Here is a 20,695-nt window from a genome sequence, read left to right as displayed (position 1 = left end):
GTTACCCGGAGAATGCTTTTTGACTTGAAGCTCAAACGCAAGCTCCCTCGATGGCACGTCCCCGGGGTGTAGCTAACAGAAGGCTTCAGCAGGCACGCCCTTGTTGCAGTCTTTTTCCTCTACCGCTGTCACCTATGAGCGGCGCTGGAGTATTGACGAAGTGCAGGGACTGTAATTAATAAATTGAAAGGCTGTGCCGAAATGTAGCGCCGGTCTTAGAAATAGAGGAGCGCCGTGAATAGTGCAAGTGGTGTGAACGCGAAATAGCTAGAAAAAAAATGATGAATTATATTTAGATCTATATAGAGGGGGCATTGAGTCAGAGCGCCGAGGTGCGCACGCTAATGTCGGTCTTCATCTTCTTGAATGCAACACATTTTTGGGGCTTACAAATGGGAAAGATTAGAATAGAGGAATTCAGAGTTTTGACTCATTTAAATCAGCTATAGGCACATATCAAGGTCGTAGAAAAGAAACAATTCCCATGTGTCGACTTCTTTGAGCGGTGAAGTCAGGGCCACGAATGATGGCTAAGAGGATGTTGCTTCAACGTCGTCGTCTTTAGAAGAGGCCTGGTAGTTTGGCTTGAAGTGGAGGTAATAAATTGAGGTAGTGACGAAAAGTCCAGCGTTTTTATGGTTGATGTAGGTATCCGCATAACGCTGGCCTTAATCCTAACAGAAGGGTTAAGGGTACACATCCTTGTCTTTTTCGTCTGCGTGCTGACGCGTATAAGCGGCGCTGGAATGGTGACAAAGTTCAGGAAATGCAATTAATAAGTTAACAGGCTTCGCCTAAATGTAGCGGAGGTCCCGAAAAAGAGGAGAGATGTAAAAAGAAGTGTTGTGAGCTCGAAATAACTGGGAAAAAATTAAATGTCGGTAACATTTAGATCTATACGCAGTCAGCATTGAGTCACGACGCTGAGGTTCGCGCGCAAATATTAGTCTTAATCTTTTTGAACGCAATAAAGATTTTAGTGTATATAAATAGGAAAGGTTACAATATAGGCACTAAGATTTTTAACTCTTAGTGCCGATATGTAGAGGTATATGGTGAGGCTGTTGAAAAGAAACAATCTCCATGTCTCAACTGCCCGGAACGGTGAAGGTAGGGCCGCGAATGATGGCCAAAACATTGTCGCCTCAGCGCCTTCGTCTTTCGAATAGGGCGGGTAGTTTTCCTTGTAGTGAGGGTAACCAAAATGGCAGTGACGAAAAATTCCTAATTTTTTGTCATTAAGGTAGGTACTCGCGTAACTCATCACTGGCCTTAATCCTTGTCTGATGTCTTCTGCGGGGTGGGGTGGGGGGGGGGGGGGGGGGGGGGTAGGTGGGTAATATGCAGGGTGGGTGTCCAGAATTTCACTGAGTGGCTCTTCTTCCTGCTAGGGTCTAGCACAACGTCGGGCATACAAAAGCGAGGGCTTATTGATAATGGTTTGCCATAATGAAAAAGCGTGAAACGGTGGACGACAGAAGAGGAGAGGGTAAAAATGGCACTGCATTGTTGTAAGCAAATTAACGTTTATTGAACAAGAACAACTTACATAAATACGAAAGGTGCATGCGCACGTAGCGCAAGCAGGTGTAAAGGGAAAGCTAGATTGTGCAGAATATTCGAAAAGGCGGTTATTTTTGCTCCTGGCTTACGTTTGGCTTTGCAGTGCATTTGTCACATGTACGAGGTCTGTTAGAAAAGTATCCGACTTTATTTTTTTTTGCGAACACCTGATGGATATGAAACAAGCGCGCTTACAGCAGTCAACCTTGAACCCTCGGGCGCATGTACGAATTTTTTCCCGCCTGCCGATAGCGTCAGTCGCTGGCAAGCAGCGTTTGAGTGAGGCAGTGCGCAGTGCTCTCGTCGGTTTTTTGTTGCAAGGAAAATGGCGGAGCGAGAGGAGCAGCGCTACTACCTCAAATTTTGCCAGAAACTTGGCGATAGCCAAGTGGAAACCATTCGAAATGTTAAGACGGCTTTCGGTGATGATGCTATGAGCAGGACACAGATTAAGCAGTGGAGCAACTGGTTTAAAGACGGCCGCACATCCGTGGAGAGAGAGCCACGCTCCAGTCGGCCATCAACATGCCGAAATGACCAGGTAATTGCCGAAGTGAACGCTGTGGTGATGCGGGACTGTTGTGTGACTATCCGAGAAATTGCGGGAGAGGTGGACATCAGCAATGTTTCTGCACATTCCATTATCACCGAAAGATTTGGCCATGGAGAGAGTGGCAGCGAAATTCGTGCCGAAGCTGCTGACAGTGGAGAAAAAGCAGCTTCGTGTTGAAGTCTCAAAGGAGATGCTGGATTCCACAAACAGTTACCCTGACTTCACCGACGCCGTAATCACTAGTGACGAGTCTTGGGTGTACGGGTACGACCCGGAAACCAAATCACAGTCGTCACAGAGGACGCATTCCACGTCATCAAGACCAAAGAAGGCCCGCCAAGTGCGCAGCAATGTCAAAGTGATGCTGACTGCTTTTTTGACTCCCTCTGTGTGGCACACCACGAGTACGCACCCCGCAGGGTCAAAGAATAACTAAAGAGTAACAGAGATGTCCTCCATCGCCTACGTGGCGCTGTGCGGCGCAAGAGACTGGAATTGAGGTCAACAAGAAATTGGCGCATCCCTCGCGGCATTGCTCCTGCACATTCCTCGCATTTGATTCAGACTTTTCTGGCGAAAAACCAGACTCCTGTAGTTCAAAAGGCTCCTTACTCTCCTGATATGTCCCCCTACGACTTCTGGCTGTTTCCTAAAATCAAGAGGCCATTGAAAGGAGCGCGATTTCAGAAAAGAAAGGACATTATGGCTGCAACGACAGCAGAGCTAAATTCCATCCCGAAAAGGGTCTTTTCGGAATACTTGAAACAATGGCAGCACCGCTGGGAGATGTATATGGAGCCCCAAGGAGACTAATTTGAAGGTTATTAGGTTTCTAACGCTCCAGTTATGCCAGTTTTTTTTTCTTCGGCCAAAGGTCCGATACTTTTCTAACAGACCTCGTATTGAGTGATAGAGTACGGCTCCGCAGGGTCTTGTTATGCTTGCATTTTTATTTATTTATGCTCATGCAGAGGGCATCAAAGACAGGAATGAGTGGTGACAAAGTGGTAAATAACACTGCTGAATAGATTCTAGGAGGAATAAGGTAATTTATACTTTATTCATGTACAAGTGAAGTTCTACTGGCCTTCTCCGGAATGACAGAGCAGGTAAGGATGGTCCACGTGGGTCTTGATTATTTTTCGCCCCTTCCACACGCAGAACCAAGTGCGCCGAAGTTGCCATCTGTCTGAGTTTACACCATGCCACACTGGGCGATCAGGTCCTAACAACAACGGAATAACTCTCGCGTATCACAGTCACGTGCATTATGTCACAGGGGTTACGTAATTTCAGATGTGGCATGCTTAAGGCGTGTTTGATTAAGGAAGCAATGACAGAGGCTGTTTGTTATGATTTTTTTCTTTTTGATCACGAGTAATAGATATATATATATGCCTTACAGCACAGCAGCCCAGCCATAGCGAGATGCCCTGCGCCTCTTTTTGCGCAGAAATTATTCGAGGCTTGTCTGCTCTTCAAAAGACTAAGCAATTGGTTTAATGAACACTATGATAATCCACGAAGGCTGATGGTGTAAACGAGTGAAAAAGTGTATTGGATTATTGTAACATTAGCTATCGATTGAGAAACCAGGCAGTGTATAAATTTCCACACGTTTAAAAGGAACACACTGACTGGCTTACCTGGTAGGAGAAAATTGGAGCTTCTGTTACAAATGCATACGTCCTGCGCCACAAGATTTTATAACCATCAGGGTCCGGTGTACTGGGTCAAACATATGCCAAGGTGCAAAGGTGTCCCTTTAAAAATTGTAAAGCCGGCATCACCTCAAGGTGCAATGTAGGGGGAATGCATAACGCGGATTAGTTGCTACTGCTTGTCTTAATACACGACAAGAGCGCTTATTGTTTATGGAGGTTTAACGTCCTAAAGCGACATAGGCTATGAGGGACTCAATAGTGCAGGGCTGCGCAAATTTCGGCCACCCGGGGTTCTTTAACGTGCCCTCATATCGCAATGAACACGCCTCTAGAATTTCGCCTCCATCTAAATTCCATCAACACCGCCAGGATCGAACCCACGACTCGGTTCAGCAGCCGAGTGCCATAACCAATGAGCCATCGCGGCGGCTAAGAGCGCTTATGATACACGTTATATGCTCTTTTGCATGTCTACAAATTACGGATCTAATTTGGTCTTCAAACCGGAAACTGCGCCTTCAGCACAGTGCTCACTTTTTTGTACTTTGTTGCATTTTGATTCGAAACTATTTTCGGGTTTGCATTGTTACTGAAATTTGTTCTCGTTCAAAACAGGATCACTATCCACTTTGTGCTACATTTCAGTTATTGTGCCACTTTTGTATATATTTTCAACGTTCTGCTTCTGCAAATACAAACAAACCAGAGTCGAACAGTGTGCTGCTCAAACTTGCAAGCGTCCAGGATTCTTCTCTCCGCACTACTATCGAATAGGCAAGATGGCAAATAAAATAATATTGTAAGTACAGTGCGCGACCTTCGTCTTCATCTGCCCATAATCGTCATCATCGCGCGACCTTCGTCGTCATGTGTACATACATGTATTCATCATCATCGATCATCTTCGTCTTCGGGGGAGTGGTCGACATTTTTGTGAGGGTGAATAAAGCTAGCTACATAATCTCTCACAATATAATTAATATAATCATTGACGAGCGAACTTTCGGGGTCCTGAGAAACAGAAGACAGAAAAAATTTTTAGGATCTTATTTTCCAGCCACAATAGTTCTGTGGTCGTTTTTTATGACACTTTAATTTTGGTATCGATTATAACGTTGCTTTTTCTCTTTGCAAATGGCAGGCGATCCGGATACCCAGAGGTGATGGAGCACGCCACGCTATGGACCGAGATGAAGAGGAAGAAGCAGCGTGAAAATGGAGGATGCGGTCTTCCGCCAAAGAGCTTTCGTGACGTCGGCAGGAGCACAAGGCCAGCCGGTCTTCACCAAGACACCGGTCACCAACCAGGCTCCTGGGCTCCAGAAATCCACCAAAGACCCGCACGAAGCAGGAGCTCCTCCGGCTGCAGCAGCCCCGCCAGCGGCCAGAGCGGTGCCCATCGGCGCCGAACAACGGCCGCGGGCTAAACGCAGAGGTGCCGCCATAGAGGTGGCCGAATTCACGACCACCCCGAGGGGAACGCCCGAAGCCGAACGCGGCGTCGGCGACCTCAACAGTTCCCAGCCTCGTCAAAGCCGCCGCCATCCCTGCTTCCTGTGCCTGCTCTACCTGGGCGGGATGGTCAGCCTGGCGCTCATTGTGGCCGCGTACCTCACGACGCACGGCCGCTCTCCGGGGTACTTGCAGGTGCCCGTGCTTCTCTCGCCTTCGTCGTCGACTGCGTCCGGAACTGAGGCGACGTCGGCGTTGAGCGCCAGCACAAATGCGTGGACGACGAGGGTCGTGACAATGGAAAAGCCTCGGGTGCCGTCTACAAGCCATACGCAGTCATTCCCCAGCCTCGCTTCGACAAGGAAGATGAATAAAGCCAGCACTGCGACTAGACTGGCAGGGGATGGGCAGCGTAGACCCTCGAAACATCCGAAACGTGATGAGTTGGGGAAGGCAGCAGTGAACGGCACCGAACGTCCACATGAAAAGATAACCCTCAGGATCCGACGTCGCGGCCGGCGGCAGCGAGAACAGCGAAAGTATGGCGTCGTGAAAGGGCGAGGACAGCGTAGCACGAAATGGCGCGCACAACCTAGCTCACGACGACACCCTGCTTAAGCGTTGCCGCTCTTCGTATTCGTTTTATTCCCCTTGATGCCTCAATAATGTGTTAATAACAGACCCTGTGCGCTGCTGCAGCGTCACTCCAATCACGTGTCCCTTACGTAGCAGGCAAAAAGAAAATAAACGGATAAAATGGAGGCCAACTTGAAAACGCTTTGTTTCATGCATTCACTTAAGAACGAAAGAGTACTTGTGGTGGAGGAGGAGGAGGCAAACAGTGTTTAATCAATACAGGAACGCGACGAAAATGTAGCACCGCAAGTGATCGGAACAGAAGCTGTTTTCCTGCCACGTGTAGAACTTCGCTGGCATTTGGCAATAAAGAGGGAGAAAAAATGAATTTGTGTACCCAATTACGTCGGACGCAATTAAATATCTAGAGTCCTTGCATCACGCAGATGTAGGGACTGCGAGAACCTAAAACGAAACATAGTTAGTTTATGGTTTATGGGCCGGGGTTCAACATCCCAAAGCGGCTTAGGTTATCACGAATGCCGTAGTGAAGGGCTCCTGAAATTTTCACCTGGGCTCTTTAACGTGCGCTGACGTCGCACAGCACACGGGCCTCTAGAATTTCGCCTCCATAAAAGTGCGTTGCGGAGCGGTAAGAACTATAAATATGGATGAGTTGGCCGAGCATAGTACGCCTCGAAGGATACCAGCCAGCGCAAAGCAGAAGGACGGGAAAAACGACGAGAGACACTGTGGTTCTATTGTTCTGGCTCTCCGTACTTTGTCTGGAGTAAGGGACTAGCTTAGTTAGGAGCTTCAGCATAGTACGGCTTTCAACGGTTGAGTTTCGCTTATTAAACGACCGCTGAGAACCGTCTTGTCGAATGTGCCCTGTATTCCATCCGTTCCCTCGGACGCTGTTACCCGGAGAACAGGGCTTTGCAACGTGTAGTGCGGAGCGTCTGGTGGCAGCAAAACTTTGCGGCCTCTAACACTGAAGGTTGAAAACGGTTCAATGCACATCTTTGCGCATGTGTGAATCCTGAAGGCCAGTAAATGAACAGGGGTGGCACTCTGTAAGGAGGAAAGCGACTAATATTAGGTGGACACACAAGCTCCTCCAAAACGGTATAACACCACAGAGTTTATGGTTATTTGTTACTTTTTTTCTCAATTGGTACATGAAATTGTCAGGTCGCCATCGTGTTGGCCAATTAAACTATCCTGGATATCGATTTTGGTTCAAATACGAGGTCAAACTTTGTAGGCCGATTTTGAAAATGGTCAAGGCAAAATTTGTAGGACACCACAGTATTGCCTAGTCATATCAGCCTGCATATCTGTTTAGTCCAGAACCTTCAAGCAAGAACTTTGGTGGTGGGGCTGGGCGAAATTTGGGATTGGTCCAGGTTAAATTTGAAGTAACGGTCGTATTGCAGTCAGTCAAAGCAGCCTGGACTTCGATTTGGGTCGAAATCCCAGGAGAAAAAATTTTGGGGGCTGGGTTGGCCCAAATTTGGTAGTCGCCATCGTATTGCCAGTAGTCAAATTAGCCTGGATGTCGAGTTTGGTCCACATCCGAGAAGGCCAAATTTCGGGGATGGGGTGGGCCAAATTTGGAAATGGACAACAAATTTAGACGTCACTTATTACCTTTGTGCGCGCTAGTTGGTGAATCATAGTGGAAAAGCGGGAACGCGAAGCAAAAAAGACGAAAGAGACACGAGAACCCAGGACAAGCGCTGAAAGGCCACGCAAGATGGTAGCATCAAGTGTGTCGACTTGATCGCCATCACGACCTGCAAATAGAGCGTCCTGTCGTTTTACCTCGAACTGAGTTTGGTGCCCGGCAAAATCAAGGCTATGTTCTGGTTTGTCGAACCGTCCTGAGGCCACTCTTGAAGGATAATGAAGATTCTCAAGTCGGACTTCAGCGCTCGTCCCGTGTTCTTGTGTCTCTTTCGTCCTTGTTGCTTCGCATCGCCGCTTTTCCACGATGAACGTCACATCGTATTCCTCTCTGTGAAATTAGCTTGGACATCGATTTTGTCCCAAATCCGGGATCAATTTCGAAAATTGGCGTTGCCAACACTTGGAAATTGCCAAGGTTAAACTTGGAGGCTACAGTCGCAACGTCCATGGTCAAGTTAGCCTGAATTTGATTTTGTTCCAAATAAGACATGGTCAAATTCTGTTGGTGAGGGTGGGCTAAATCTTGAAATGACCCGGGTCAAATATAAGGTCACCATCATATTTCCCTTTGTGAAGTTAGCCTGGACATCGATTTTGGCCGAAATCCGACATCAAATTCCTGAGTTTGGGGTGGGCCAAATTTGAAAACGACAAAGAACAAATTGGGAGGTCACCATCGTATTGACCATAGTAAAATTAGCCTGACATCGAGTTTGGTCCAGATTGATGCAGGCCTATTTTCGGGGATTGAGCTGTGCCAGTGTTGGTAACGACAAGAGCCAAATTTTGGGACACCATTGCATTGGCCATAGTCAAAGTATGCTGCGGCATCTGACTTAAGGCGCTTGCTGTGTCATTTAAATGTCAGGTGCATATCGATCTGAAACTCGAGATTCGCAGTTAGTAGAGCTTTCGCCTTATACACAAAGGGTCCATGCTGTGCGATGTCAGCGAATCGTGATGAACCCCAGGTGGGTAAATTAATCCTGAGCTCTTTAACTGGGCGTCTTACAGCCCAAGCGAGACTTAGGGATCTGGAACGGCAGAATGTGCAATGTAGAATCCAAAAGGTGCTGATGCCAAATGTTCGATCTGTAGACGTCAGTTGTGTGACAAGACTACGTACACCTCTGTTATCTGTTATGAGCATAATTATTAAATTTATACCGAGAATAATACTAGTGTGCCAGGCACAGAAGACTTACTTTCTGCAGCTCCGAAACAAGATCAATGTGCATTAGGTTTGTTGTTTCCATGTTTATCAGACAGCGTCGTTATTAGACTGCCTGATTTCTTCCCTTCTTTCTTTCTTTCTTTCTTTCTTTCTTCCTTTCTTTCTTTCTTTCTTTCTTTCTTTCTTTCTTTCTTTCTTTCTTTCTTTCTTTCTTTCTTTCTTTCTCTCTTTCTTTCTTTCTTTCCTTCTTTCTTTCTTTCTTTCTTTCTTTCTGTCTTTCTTTCTTTCCTTCTTTCTTTTTCTCTCTTTCTTTCTTTCTTTCCTTCTTTCTTTTTCTCTCTTTCTTTCTTCCTTCCTTTCCTTCTTTCTTTCTTTCTTTCTTTCTTTCTTTCTTTCTTTCCTTCTTTCTTTCTTTCTTTCTTTCTTCCTTCCTTCCTTTGTTTCTATCTCTCTATCTTTCTTTCTTTCTCTCTTTCTTTCTTTCCTTCTTTCTTTCTTTCTTTTTTTCTTTCTTTCTTTCTTTCTTTCTTTCTTTCTGCCTTTCTTTCTTTCCTTCTTTCTTTCTTTCTCTCTTTCCTTCTTTCTTTCTTTCTTTCTTTCTTTCTTTCTTTCTTTCTTTACTGTTTCCTCAGACACAGTCCAAGAGGGGGCCGAGGCTAAAGGCGAAGGAGCGCCTGACAAGGGCCCCGGCCCCCTTGCACAATGTACATAAAACAAAACTAGCATTACAAAGTTCGCTCAAGCAGTCGTCCTAGGATCAGTCAATGGGAAAACAAACAGTTGCTATTTCCTGTCAGAATCACACAGCATTAGAGACAATTTCTAGGGGTGTGCGAATATTCGAAATTTTCGAATATATTTCGAATATTATATTTTTAGTATTCGTATTCGATTCGAAATCAAAGTATTCGTGTTGTTTCGAATATCCGATCCAACGCGAATATTAGTATCTAGCCGAATATTCTATTGCGAGCACCGGTGTTCATTTCGGTCCGCGAATCCTACCAACACAGAAATAACAACATGGTGGCGCCCAGAGCAATGCGTAACGTTGGGCCGTGACGTAGCTGACTGCGCTCGTGAGCTTCTTTGTGGGTATGACTGCAAAGCTGGTATAGTCAGAGCTGTGAACGAAATACCTCGCAATACGTGCCAGTTCAGTGTCAAGTGAGAGGGCATTTTCTGTGGCTGGAGAAGTCGTTTCAGCTAGAAGGGAACGACTCCTGCCTGACCATGTGGAGCAGCTGGTTTCCCTTTACGGCAACATTTTATGTTCATCCCAGCAACGCGTTTTTGTGTTTATGGCAAGCTAGCCTTAATCAATGCTGTGTGCTAGCCATCTTCTCTGATATTTCCACTCTTCTAAGAATAATGTTCGAGACTTTGATCCTTTTTGTGCGGCCACACACACCTTTTGTGTTCATTTAATCATTGATAGTTGAACTGTGATGTTCTTGGGTGCTCAAATAAATGTTTTGTAATGGTTAAATGCGTCTGGCCTTGATTATTCGATATTCGATTCGATATTCGGAACCAAGTATTCGTATTCGATTCGTATTCGAAAAATTTGATATTCGCACACCCCTAACAATTTCATTTTCTATACAACAAAGTGGCGATACAAAAAAAAAACAGTAATTGAGTGGTACATCGGGAGTATACTGAATAACGCATTAAACCAATACACGATTTACACATCAGCACTTTATACCCAGTAGACGCAACCGTGAGAGTCGTCGCCAAGCGAAGACATTGTATCATATTACAGTTAGTAGGACATGGCAAGAGGAATATAAGATAGAACGAAGGTTACACTTTTCGGAATAGTTACAGTAATGAGAATTTAGTACCGCTGTTCACAAGAAACTTCTTACAGTATTTCGTAAAAAAATTGCGCACCTTTATTAAAATCTATCTGCATCATATCTGTTCTGTTCAAAGCATTCGTTATTTGAAAAGATAGTGCTTGTCTTCCGTAGTTTTCTCTAAATGGCGGCATTCTTCGTTTTGGATTTCGAATGCTGTATGAACTTGAACAATGTACTGTGGGAATATGTAGCCTGTATCTATGGATCCATTGCAGTAATTTAAAGTAGTATACCTGGTCAGACTTCAACATATTATATTTGAGAGATAATGGTCGTGTTCTCAGAGACTGCTTATTTTCTTTGTAGTCTTCTAGTACAGTCGAACCCCGTAATAACGAAACCGCCGGGGAAGGAAAACCTTTTCGTTGTCGTGAGAATTTCGCTGTCGCGAAAATGGACAAATAAGCACACCCATTACCTTCCAGAACCAAAAGGCGCTTATTTTGCTCTGCTTGACATTGCTGTGCAGGAGCTTGACGACTCTGGCTTCGCAGCTTGATAAGCTATGCATAGCTTCGTCGTCATCGACAACACTTTGGCGACGATGCAGTGCCGCGCTTTAAATCGACTTAGCCATCCTGCGCTCGCCTTAAAGTTGTCGTGTCCCAGAATGCACGCGAAGTCAATCGCCTTTTGCTGCAGAAGGCTTCCAGACAAAGGCACCTTGTTCGCTCTCTTGTTCAGGAACCACTGAAATACGGCTTTGTCCACGTCTTCGTAAACCGGCGTTGCCAAAGTCTTGTTCTGAGCGCGCGCGCCATTCTGGAGTGCCTCCATGATGCCATTCTTTGATTTAAGAATCTTATGGTGTCTTCGACTGGTCGTTTCAGATCGCTCTAGAGCGCTCTAAGATGCAGCCGCACGTTCGGCTGGTCGAAATCAAGCGCTCTGACTACATTCGGCTGGTTCTTTCAGAGCGCCCGCCTCCAGCTCAGAGCGCTCTGAGGCGCTCCGAGAAAAAAGTCGGAGCGGCCCCGAGATGTGCTCACGTGACAGAGCCACTTCCACCGTTTCGCGGAGACGGATGCGAAGCCAGGGTAGCCAGGGCACATCACGACCGGTCTGGCGAGGCATTCTTACGCATCCGTAGAAGCAAGTTTTGGTGCTTTAGGTATTAGACGCAGTTAAAACGTCCCTGCTGTGTGGCTCTGTGAGGGGAAATGTCGAAAAGCAGACGAATCATTAAGCTAGGTACGCCGTCTGTGTTGCTGTCACATCTGGGGGCTGCCGCGGCATATCCAGAGTGGTACAACGGGACACTAAGTTTTTTTGTTTTTTTTTTCGACGCGAGCCGGAGACGAAGAACTGCTGGGGCAGCGATACAGGTTCAGCGGCGACGGCGGCGTGGGCGGTGCAGACTGTGCGATTGCTGTCGTTGACACCAGCCGCAGCGGCAGCGCCACTGCGGTGTGGCGATTCCGGAAGTTAGGTCCTTTCCCTCCTTCTTGCGCTTTCGCTCTGAAAACTTGCTGACCATTCGGCTTGACCGGTCTCGCTGTGCGCTCGGAGCTAGAGCGGCTCTCACGTTGCCAAATCCGAACCGGATCGTGGGAGCGACCAGTCGAAGACACCATTAGAAAGTGAGCTGCACGGGATACTGAAGTCCTCCGCAATGTCCGTCTTCTTTCTGCCTTTTTCAGCTTCGGCGATGATTGCAGCCTTTTCCTGCAGCGTCAAAAACTTGCGCTTCTTTACAGGAGGCGGCATGTTTCCGACAGTAAAAAAAAACAACAAAAAACACTGTACACAACCAAGTCGCGGGCGAATTCGGCTTGCACAAGGCGGCCGGTGAGATCGGCTAGATAGCGTGGTCGGCGCACCAGCGAAAAAAAAAAAAAAGGATTCCTTGCTCTACCCAGGGGCCCGATTCTCGATATTCGCCAATCCGCCATGAGCGGGGCGTACCCGTGACGTGTGAATCGGGGCGGTGCCAAGTTACGTAAACGCAGAATAGGATGACGACATTGAAGAATAAAGAAAAAAGTATGACAAAAAAATAAACGGTGTCGTCTGCTACTTGGCGCCAAGTACAAAAAACACCGCCGAGTTGCGGCGCGAAGAGGAGTTAGCAAAGTAGCGCCGTAGAGATGGACGGTGAATTGCGTTGCGGCGGCGGTCTCGGCGTACTCGCCGCACAGTGATGGTGCTGAATGCGACGCTAAAGACCCTGTGGCCGGTCGTCACGGAAATAAGAGTTTAGCGGTAATTGTGCTGCATGAAGCGAACGCTTATTGCCCGAAGCCATCGCGTAGCGTGTCGCGTCTCCGTACTTGTGAGATGCGATCAGCGTCACGGGGAGAGGAATTGGCGGAGAAACGGCTGGCTCTCGATCGTAACCTCAACGCGTCAGTGGCGTTGGAAAGCTTTACCTCACCGTGTCACTTCTTCAGGTGCATAGACCTTAACACTACCCTTGGTTACGTTTGCAAGCGGCCGCGCACGTACGAAACGCGACTGCGAATCGCGTCAAGTGCAACGCTATGAGCGCGTACGTCTTATTATCAAAAGCGTCAAATGCGAAAGCAAAATAGGGAGATATTGTTTCCCGCCAGTACTTAAAGAAAAACAGACAAAGCTAAAAGTCCACTGTCAACAGAAGCATGTATTTCACAGTGTTGGCGTTTCACTTAATCTCAATAGGACATGGCACTCATCTTTTGCTTTGTGAACATTAACTAAGCCTGCCTGCAAGCAGACTTCACGGACTTTATATAAAAGCACCTCACGAATGCATGGCATAGAGTGGCAGATACATAATTTCATTCAAATAAAAAAAGGCTTTCAATAATGCTATTTGATTTCAATGTTTGAAAAGGCCCTCAATCTCGTTAATTCTGTCTAACAATGAGCACACAGCACTTACCAAGGGCATATAGGCAGGTACACCACTCGTGTGATGCAAGTACGCACCAAAATGTGAGAGGTGAAACAAAATTTGTCATGCCCATCCCTACAATTCCTTTGCTGTAGGACAACAGTAATGCATCCACAGCAGCACCAGGCAGCTCCTTTCAATGCAGCAAGATTCCTTGTAAGAGGGCAATGTGTGATGTCAAGAAAGGTGAAGTCGGCTGGAAAAAGATATCTTCACATATGCTACTCAACATTGGGGAACGGGACGAATATAGAGGGGGATAATGAAGGTGGAGTGTGATGCCACATCACAAACAGGTAATGCAGTGTGCAAGACACTTGCTTTATTTGCTTCATGCAAGTTATCGGTTTGGTTTATTGGGGTTTAACGTCCCAAAGCGACTCAGGCTATGAGAGACGCCGTTGTGAAGGGCTCCGGAAATTTCGACCACCTGGGGTTCTTTAACGTGCATGCAAGTTATTATCATATCATGCACATACACGCGTATTATCTAGTGCGCATGTCATATTAAGCCTGAACATGGCTCTGGGTCAGGTCAAGGAGCTGAAGGATAATAAAAACAACGGTGAGTTAAGAAGGAAGAACAGCAACACAACAAGAAAAGCACAAGCATGCACAGCAGCAAGATAACACACAAAGGGGGCAATAAATGCAAGGCTAACATGACCCACAGTATTTGAGGGAGGCAGCATCACAGACAAGCAGTGGTATTCTAGCAAAAGGTCTCTTAATGCAGCATGATAACATTGGATGATGTGGATTGGTTTTGGCAAGCCCTGTGCACGCCACGAGCAATCTACAAGAGGCCTCAGTCATGTTTCTAGCCTGATGTGCAAGTGCATGACTTTCCCTCTGTGCACACTCCTGACCACATACATATCAGGGCCATTGTTGGTTTTCTTTGAGGGGTGGATCACAATGCCGTTAGGCAACATTTACACCATACACTGATGCAATAAAGACCCTGTGATGCCACTATTGCGCACTGCAGGAGAGTAATGCTCAGTGAAATGCGTTCACTCTCAAAGTACCTTCCTTTATTGTGAACTAAAATAGACAACCCTCTATGTACACTCAAAATATGATATCTACAGTTCAGTGAAGGGCACCATACCAGATGTAGGTGCTGAAATGTCGGCAAATGTCTGAAAGGACACTGAGGACTAATCGAAGTTGCTCTGCAACAGTAGAATACCACATTCCAATAACAAAGGGCCTACCTGTACTGAGAACAAAGCTTGTGTACAGCTCAGAGATTATTTGTTCAAAGAAGCAGTTCAAAATTACCATGGTGAAGTGCGTTGGCAGGAAGGCTATTACAGCCCTTGGTTGGTAATAACTTTATTAGTCCCACTTCAGTGGATCAGGTGAGGGTTAGTGAAGGGGTGTTGAAGAGGTCGGCGACGGCCCTCAGGCCACTTTAGGTGACCAGGCACTGTTTGGCTACAGCAACCTTCAAGGCCCAGGCCATGATGCAAAGCTGAAGCTCTGCCTGTGAGCTGCGCAGAGAAGCCTCCCATCGCTCCTGTGATTCCACCCCTTGGAAAGGAGGTTTCGGTTTGTTTGGGCAAGCCTGATATGAGCGTTTAAAATCCGCTCTGGTGCTCGAGCATAAGTGACAGGTTGGAGATTTCTCCCCTCTATGTATGTATTACACTCCACTGCATGAAAAAAAAACCAGAACACTTAAAATGCCTAGTGGTGTGTGCACATGGAGGGTAAATTGTTTTTTTGAGCATGATGAAGGCAGCTTGAAAAATGGTAAGCAAGTCTGATTCAGAGTTTCCACGAGGAGAGTGTTAAATAAATGAACAGAAGCTATTCACCACCAATATAATGATAGAACAGGTTGCAAAATGTTGATGAAATTGGAGTCATTGCAAGTGCCTGTGCATAAAATTTAAGCTCCCTGAAAAATTACCGTCTTGTACAGCTTTGCTGGCTAATTTCTCTGAAAGTTCTAGCATAAGTATGAAACCAAACCAAGTCAGGTGGAAACAGGCTGCTATTCTTTTTTCACACTATAAGAATAATTTTTTTTTCCGACTACCACCAGGTAATATTATTAGTGCTGTATGGTATGTGATGGCATCGCAATTAGTGCTAAGAAGTTATTGGGTGCCATGTGCAGCCAGAAAAGAAAGGTACGGAAAGCCTGCACACACCACTGTCAAGGAGAGAGGCTGCCATTCAGCAGAAAACCCAGTGTTATCCAGCCGGCATTGCGTCAAAAGACAAGCTTCACGCGTGGATGTCCACAGTGAAAGTCACTGAAAAGAGGATTTGTAATCTGAATCAAACGTCAGCACACGTCTGAAACTACTTCACTTTATAAAATAATAGATTTTACGTACAGAAAATTAATAAATTTCTTTCTGCCTTGAAACCCATGACCCCTGGATCGCCAGCCAGGCACGCTACCAACTAGACCGTGTAGGCAGATTGACTTTGCTGAGGTACAAAGGGGGGGGGGGGGGGGAGTGATGTGTGGGTGCTGTTGGCTTAATTTGAAGCCTAGCAATGTAATTACTGCAGTGAACTAGAGATGTGCCAATTAGTGAGAAACTAATTACAATAACATTACATAGGTGAACTGCAGTGTGGAAGAGTTCAAAGACAAGAATTGGGAACCTGTGCTGAGGCAACTCTGATAAATTTGTGAACATGAATGAAGAACAGTGACTGTGTGTGTGAAGAGAAACCGCTGCAGGGAGCCATGAACACTGTTGTGTGATACCCATGAGTGCTGAGCTTAAGTGTGCCCCTACATTTTTGGGGAGCGAGACAAGTTGCATTGCCTCTTAGGTGTTGCAATTTGCTCAAAAAAAGTGAGGTGTCTTTTACATGCAGAGTGAAAAGTTTGTGGAAGCCATTATTGGCAAAATAATTTATTTCCATCACTGAACTTCATGCATCCTAGAATTCATTATGCAGCCTAACTGCGAATCATTACCTAGTGCAACAATACACATTGACGAATATGTCTCGTCTACAAAGATAAGAATTTTTTTGGGACAGACTCATCTTTCATAACCGTTTGACAGTGGTGTACATGCACATTAGTGTTGCCTAGTTTGCAAACTTAAGTAGCCAGCTGAAGTAGCCACCTTTGCTAAACAGAAAAATGGCAGCACGGACACTGATACGGTCCAGTCACACTAAGGGTGCAGAGGGTAAACAGGTTGTCTAGGATTTGTCTTAAAATGACCAAACAGCAACCCCAACTTATATGAATGAAAAGTGCAAGGGGATGAGTCAATGAAAATGGGATCTAACACAGTTTCACTGGGAGGACAGGTGGGCAGTGACCTTCCATTCAAGGTTGCATTCAAGGTTGATAGCCCAGCACAGAAAAAGATCTTGGACCTCAAATCCTGGAAAGAGAAAAAGATCCCGAACCTGGGAAGACCGGCTGTGTAACCCAGAAAAATCAATAGCGTTTACTACTACTACTACTATTATGATCTATTTCCAGCTAACTTATTGAACCGAATCATGCCCTTCCAGCTACAAAATGCCATTTGGAGTTCCAGAAGAGGGCAAATATGGGCTGGTTGATACATGTTTTACGAATTGGAAAAACAGCACAGTGAAAGACAACACAAAAGAAGGACAAAATGCCAGCGCTTAGAGCTTTATTATTGAAACACAAATTATGTCCAGCTGCATAATTTATACTTCCAGTTACCTTCAACTGAATTAATGTACAATTTGTAGGTTTTCGTCAGGGGTACAAATTTCAGCTAGAAGATGGGAATGGGTACATGTGTCAGAATGCTGGCCAGGCCTTGCATTTTCATCTGGGAAATTGACCGTGAAACAATTACATGACTTTTCCTTCAGGAAAAATAGTTCACTGCTGTATAACTACGTGCAGCATGTGAAAGAAGCAGTCAAAAGCAAGCAGACAGAGGCAACCAAATGCCATGAGGCAAAGCATGTTGTGATCTCATCACACAAACAGTGCCACACAAGACGTATTGCACCCTGAAGAACAGATGTTGTAAATGACTAGAGACACAGCGACCATGCTGTATGTTGAGCATGTTGTGGACTGCTGGCTCTCAACAAACACCAAAGCAAACAATGCATTGGTGAAAGCATGTCTAGTCAACACCCAGGTGCTGGAAGGAAAACATTTTGGTGCTTTCCTGTCCTTCACTGAACTTAAGCACCAAATAAAATGTGCGTTGTGTACAAGCAGAACACGTAGGGAGGCACCACACGAAGGGATGGCACTTCTTCACAATCACCAAAGCATGTGTTGAAGCACACACTCAGCAAGTTGGCAGACGGTAGGCTGAAAACACTTGGGGCACTTCCTGACTCACACAAAACTGCAGCACCAGACAAAAATGATTTCTACTGTCATGGATATCACCAATATGGTCCTATTCAAAGAACAGCACCAAAATGATGAAGACTTCATCAGCTTCCTGGCAGTATGCTATCAAACTTGAAGCAGAGCAAATGTATGCTGATTACTTGTGGCATAGCTACACATGACAATCACGGCAGTGAGTGCAATTCTCGAAAGCAGCTGCTGATCATGCACTTCCTGTCTGTCAGGTAGAATCCAAATGGTGCTGTGTCCTCCTCCCTGCTGTAGATGTTGGTGCTCCTTCTGTTATCACCACCTGCCAGTGGTGTCATGGTCCTGCAGCTGAGTGTGGATGAATATGTTGTGTTGCACAGTGCAAGCTCCGCTGACCTTTGCAGAGAACTCTTGACCATGGCGTACCATGACCATGACACCTTTGCAGACACCTCATGTAATCGTTCAGGAACCCGGTATCACCACCCAGCTAGGAAGCCAGTCCAGCCGAGGGGTGAGCGAAGATGAATCTGGCATCATGGCTCCCGAGCACACGAGACCCCACGGTGAGAGTAGTCCACCACATCTGCATAAGATGCAAACCATCACCTGCACATTAATCAACGCTGTGCACTGAAATCTTCCAACGAGCTAGACATTGCGTTTCCAAATATGAGAAATTGTTGAAGCCTCAAGTTCAACTATTGTCTAGTTTTACGCACAAATGTAAAATACGCTGACTGCAAAATCAATCATTAGTATCAAAACGAAGTGTTGCCATATAGCTAGAGGTACTTGATGACACATTTGCCAAACTGATGGATACAAATAATTAATACACACTTTTTATACTCAAGAAAACCACCACAGAATGCACTGCAAGGAAGGGCACAAGTTCAACTGTTTATGACTACCATGAGTTTTTTAGTATATGCATGCTTTTTCATTTTGCACCAATTGAAATGAGGCTACCTTGACATTGCGGTCACTAAGAGAAATCCAAAGCCAGAGAACAACACTGCGTGTCACCCACACCTATCTCCACTGTCACCTGAAAAGTACAGACATGATTAATTTACATGTGGTTCTATTTACACTGTTCTTCCTTGCTCAATAAACTATATATAAATGCAGACAGATATCATTAGCCGCATGCAATCTTACTGCAGGCAAACATGCTATCCCTTCATGCCTGCCACAACACACTAAGCACGTGCTCACCAGTTTAACGATTTCCATGCGGGCAGCACATGGAGAGAGACTGCACATAAATGGGTCATGGATGGATCCCGCACAGATTCTTGTGAGCTGGAACCTTCACCGGCAGGAACACCACACCTGTAAATAAAATGTACAAGACTCATATATATTTGTTTTCCGTGTGCCCTTAGAGAAATAATTTTTTCCACCCTCCTACGGTAATTTCCACGTGACTGCTGCGTAACTGATGATGTAACACTGTTATGAAAATTTCAGCTTGAATAGCGAAATCACTTTAGTGTGCTTCATTAATAATGCTTAAGACAGGTTATAGTATTCTTTTACAATGTCACGCATTTTTTTTTCACACTTAAGGAAACGACGCCTTTCAGCTGATTTCACCGATGCTGCCTTTCACATTCATCAACACCGAACACAAAGAAATCGATCAACGTACTAGCATGCTAGGCTTTGTTTTCTCAACTTGGCGCTGTGTGCAAAAACTGAAACACAGTATGAAAAAAGCAACGCGAAGTGCCGAATACAAATTTGGGATTCTTGTTTTAAAGTCATCTCCAGCATGCATGCGAAAGGAATGAGAATGATGCTACACACACACGGATGTCTCGTCAAGAAGCCCGACACATTCCTGGAGTTTGTTGCTCGGCCGCGCGAACACCTCTCGTGTCATCCGCTCATCACGCGAGGCAAAGCCCATCCGTTCAGCGACGTTTCACAGCTGGCGATCGTCCCTCAGAGCTCGACAGTTCGGCACTGCTTCTCGCCGCAATGCATCCTTGCATAGCCACCACATATATGCCTCGTCAGATGATTGCACAGACGAGCTGTCTAGTCAGAGACAACTCGAAAGCATCGCGGTGACCTCGAAAGTCGCTCACCTTTCCCACTTCTAGGGTTTAACAAACGACGAATGAATGCAAGGAGCAGCAAATCGCAGCGCCGGCACCGCCATTCGAGCAATTTTCGCGCTTCACTAACCGCACGGACGGATGATTTCTCACCGCGAGCGAAGGGTTTGCAACGGGAGAGCAGTTAGCGCCCCCATGCGGCTGTACGCTTAAGCCTTCACTATTAACGCTCTCGAGGGTTGCTTATTTCAGATGAGCTCTTACAACGCGATATCATTACATTGTGCAATCAAAACAAGACTTTTGTAAGCTTAGTTTTGTCTTGAAATAAATACCCGTTAAAATGCGGCTACCTAACGCCGTATAAATCAGCATTTCACTAACTCATTTGCATGATCGGGTACCTTTCGCCGGGCGAAATGATGGCGGCGAATTTCAGCCATTTTTTGCAATGGCGGCACAACGTAAACGTGATGAAACGTCATTCTGACATCACTCCAAAATGTGTGCCTATCACGTGATTTACGTGATATTGTTCCAACCAATCAGATTTTAGGAAGTTGCCATTTCCGGTGTGCAGCTATTTTCTCCGAATTGGCAAGTCGAGCGCAAGTGCTCTCGCACGGACCGCTTGTAGCTTCTTTTCCCTTCACAATCACATATATGTACCAGCCGGGCACCAAGAATAGCGCTACGAAAATGCATTTTCAATGCCACGTCAAATCGACGTCACCGCGAAAAGTGCTCGCGTAACCGACCCTGATTGACACGCCCATTGACGGCGATTGACACTTCTGACAGCCAATCAGAGAGGCAATATGGCGCCGACAGGCGAATGTGAATATCGAGAATAGGGCCCCAGGTTGACCGGCGGTGTCGTCACGTGAAACGTCA

The 20,695-nt window shown here is 45.9% G+C and overlaps 1 long non-coding RNA gene across 2 annotated transcripts; it reads right to left on the bottom strand.

The window, feature by feature from the left end:
• Nucleotides 1-17,532: 17,532 nt before the first annotated feature.
• LOC149343675 (uncharacterized) lies at nucleotides 17,533-20,179 on the bottom strand. 2 transcript variants are annotated; one of them, XR_016283140.1, is made up of 3 exons: nucleotides 19,548-20,179; nucleotides 18,705-19,070; nucleotides 17,533-18,341 (listed from the first exon to the last, which is right to left on the bottom strand). It is a non-coding gene; the product is annotated as an uncharacterized LOC149343675 (long non-coding RNA). The 2 variants fall into 2 exon arrangements; XR_016283139.1 differs by having other exon boundaries at nucleotides 17,533-18,318; nucleotides 18,954-19,070.
• Between the last annotated feature and the right edge of the window lie 516 nt (nucleotides 20,180-20,695).

Source organism: Amblyomma mixtum, chromosome 5 (genome assembly GCF_055824585.1).
Source record: "Amblyomma mixtum isolate Tamu chromosome 5, ASM5582458v1, whole genome shotgun sequence".
Lineage (NCBI taxonomy): Eukaryota > Metazoa > Arthropoda > Arachnida > Ixodida > Ixodidae > Amblyomma > Amblyomma mixtum.
The sequence above is the reverse complement of the archived record's forward strand: the minus strand, read 5'-3'. Positions and strand labels throughout refer to the sequence as shown.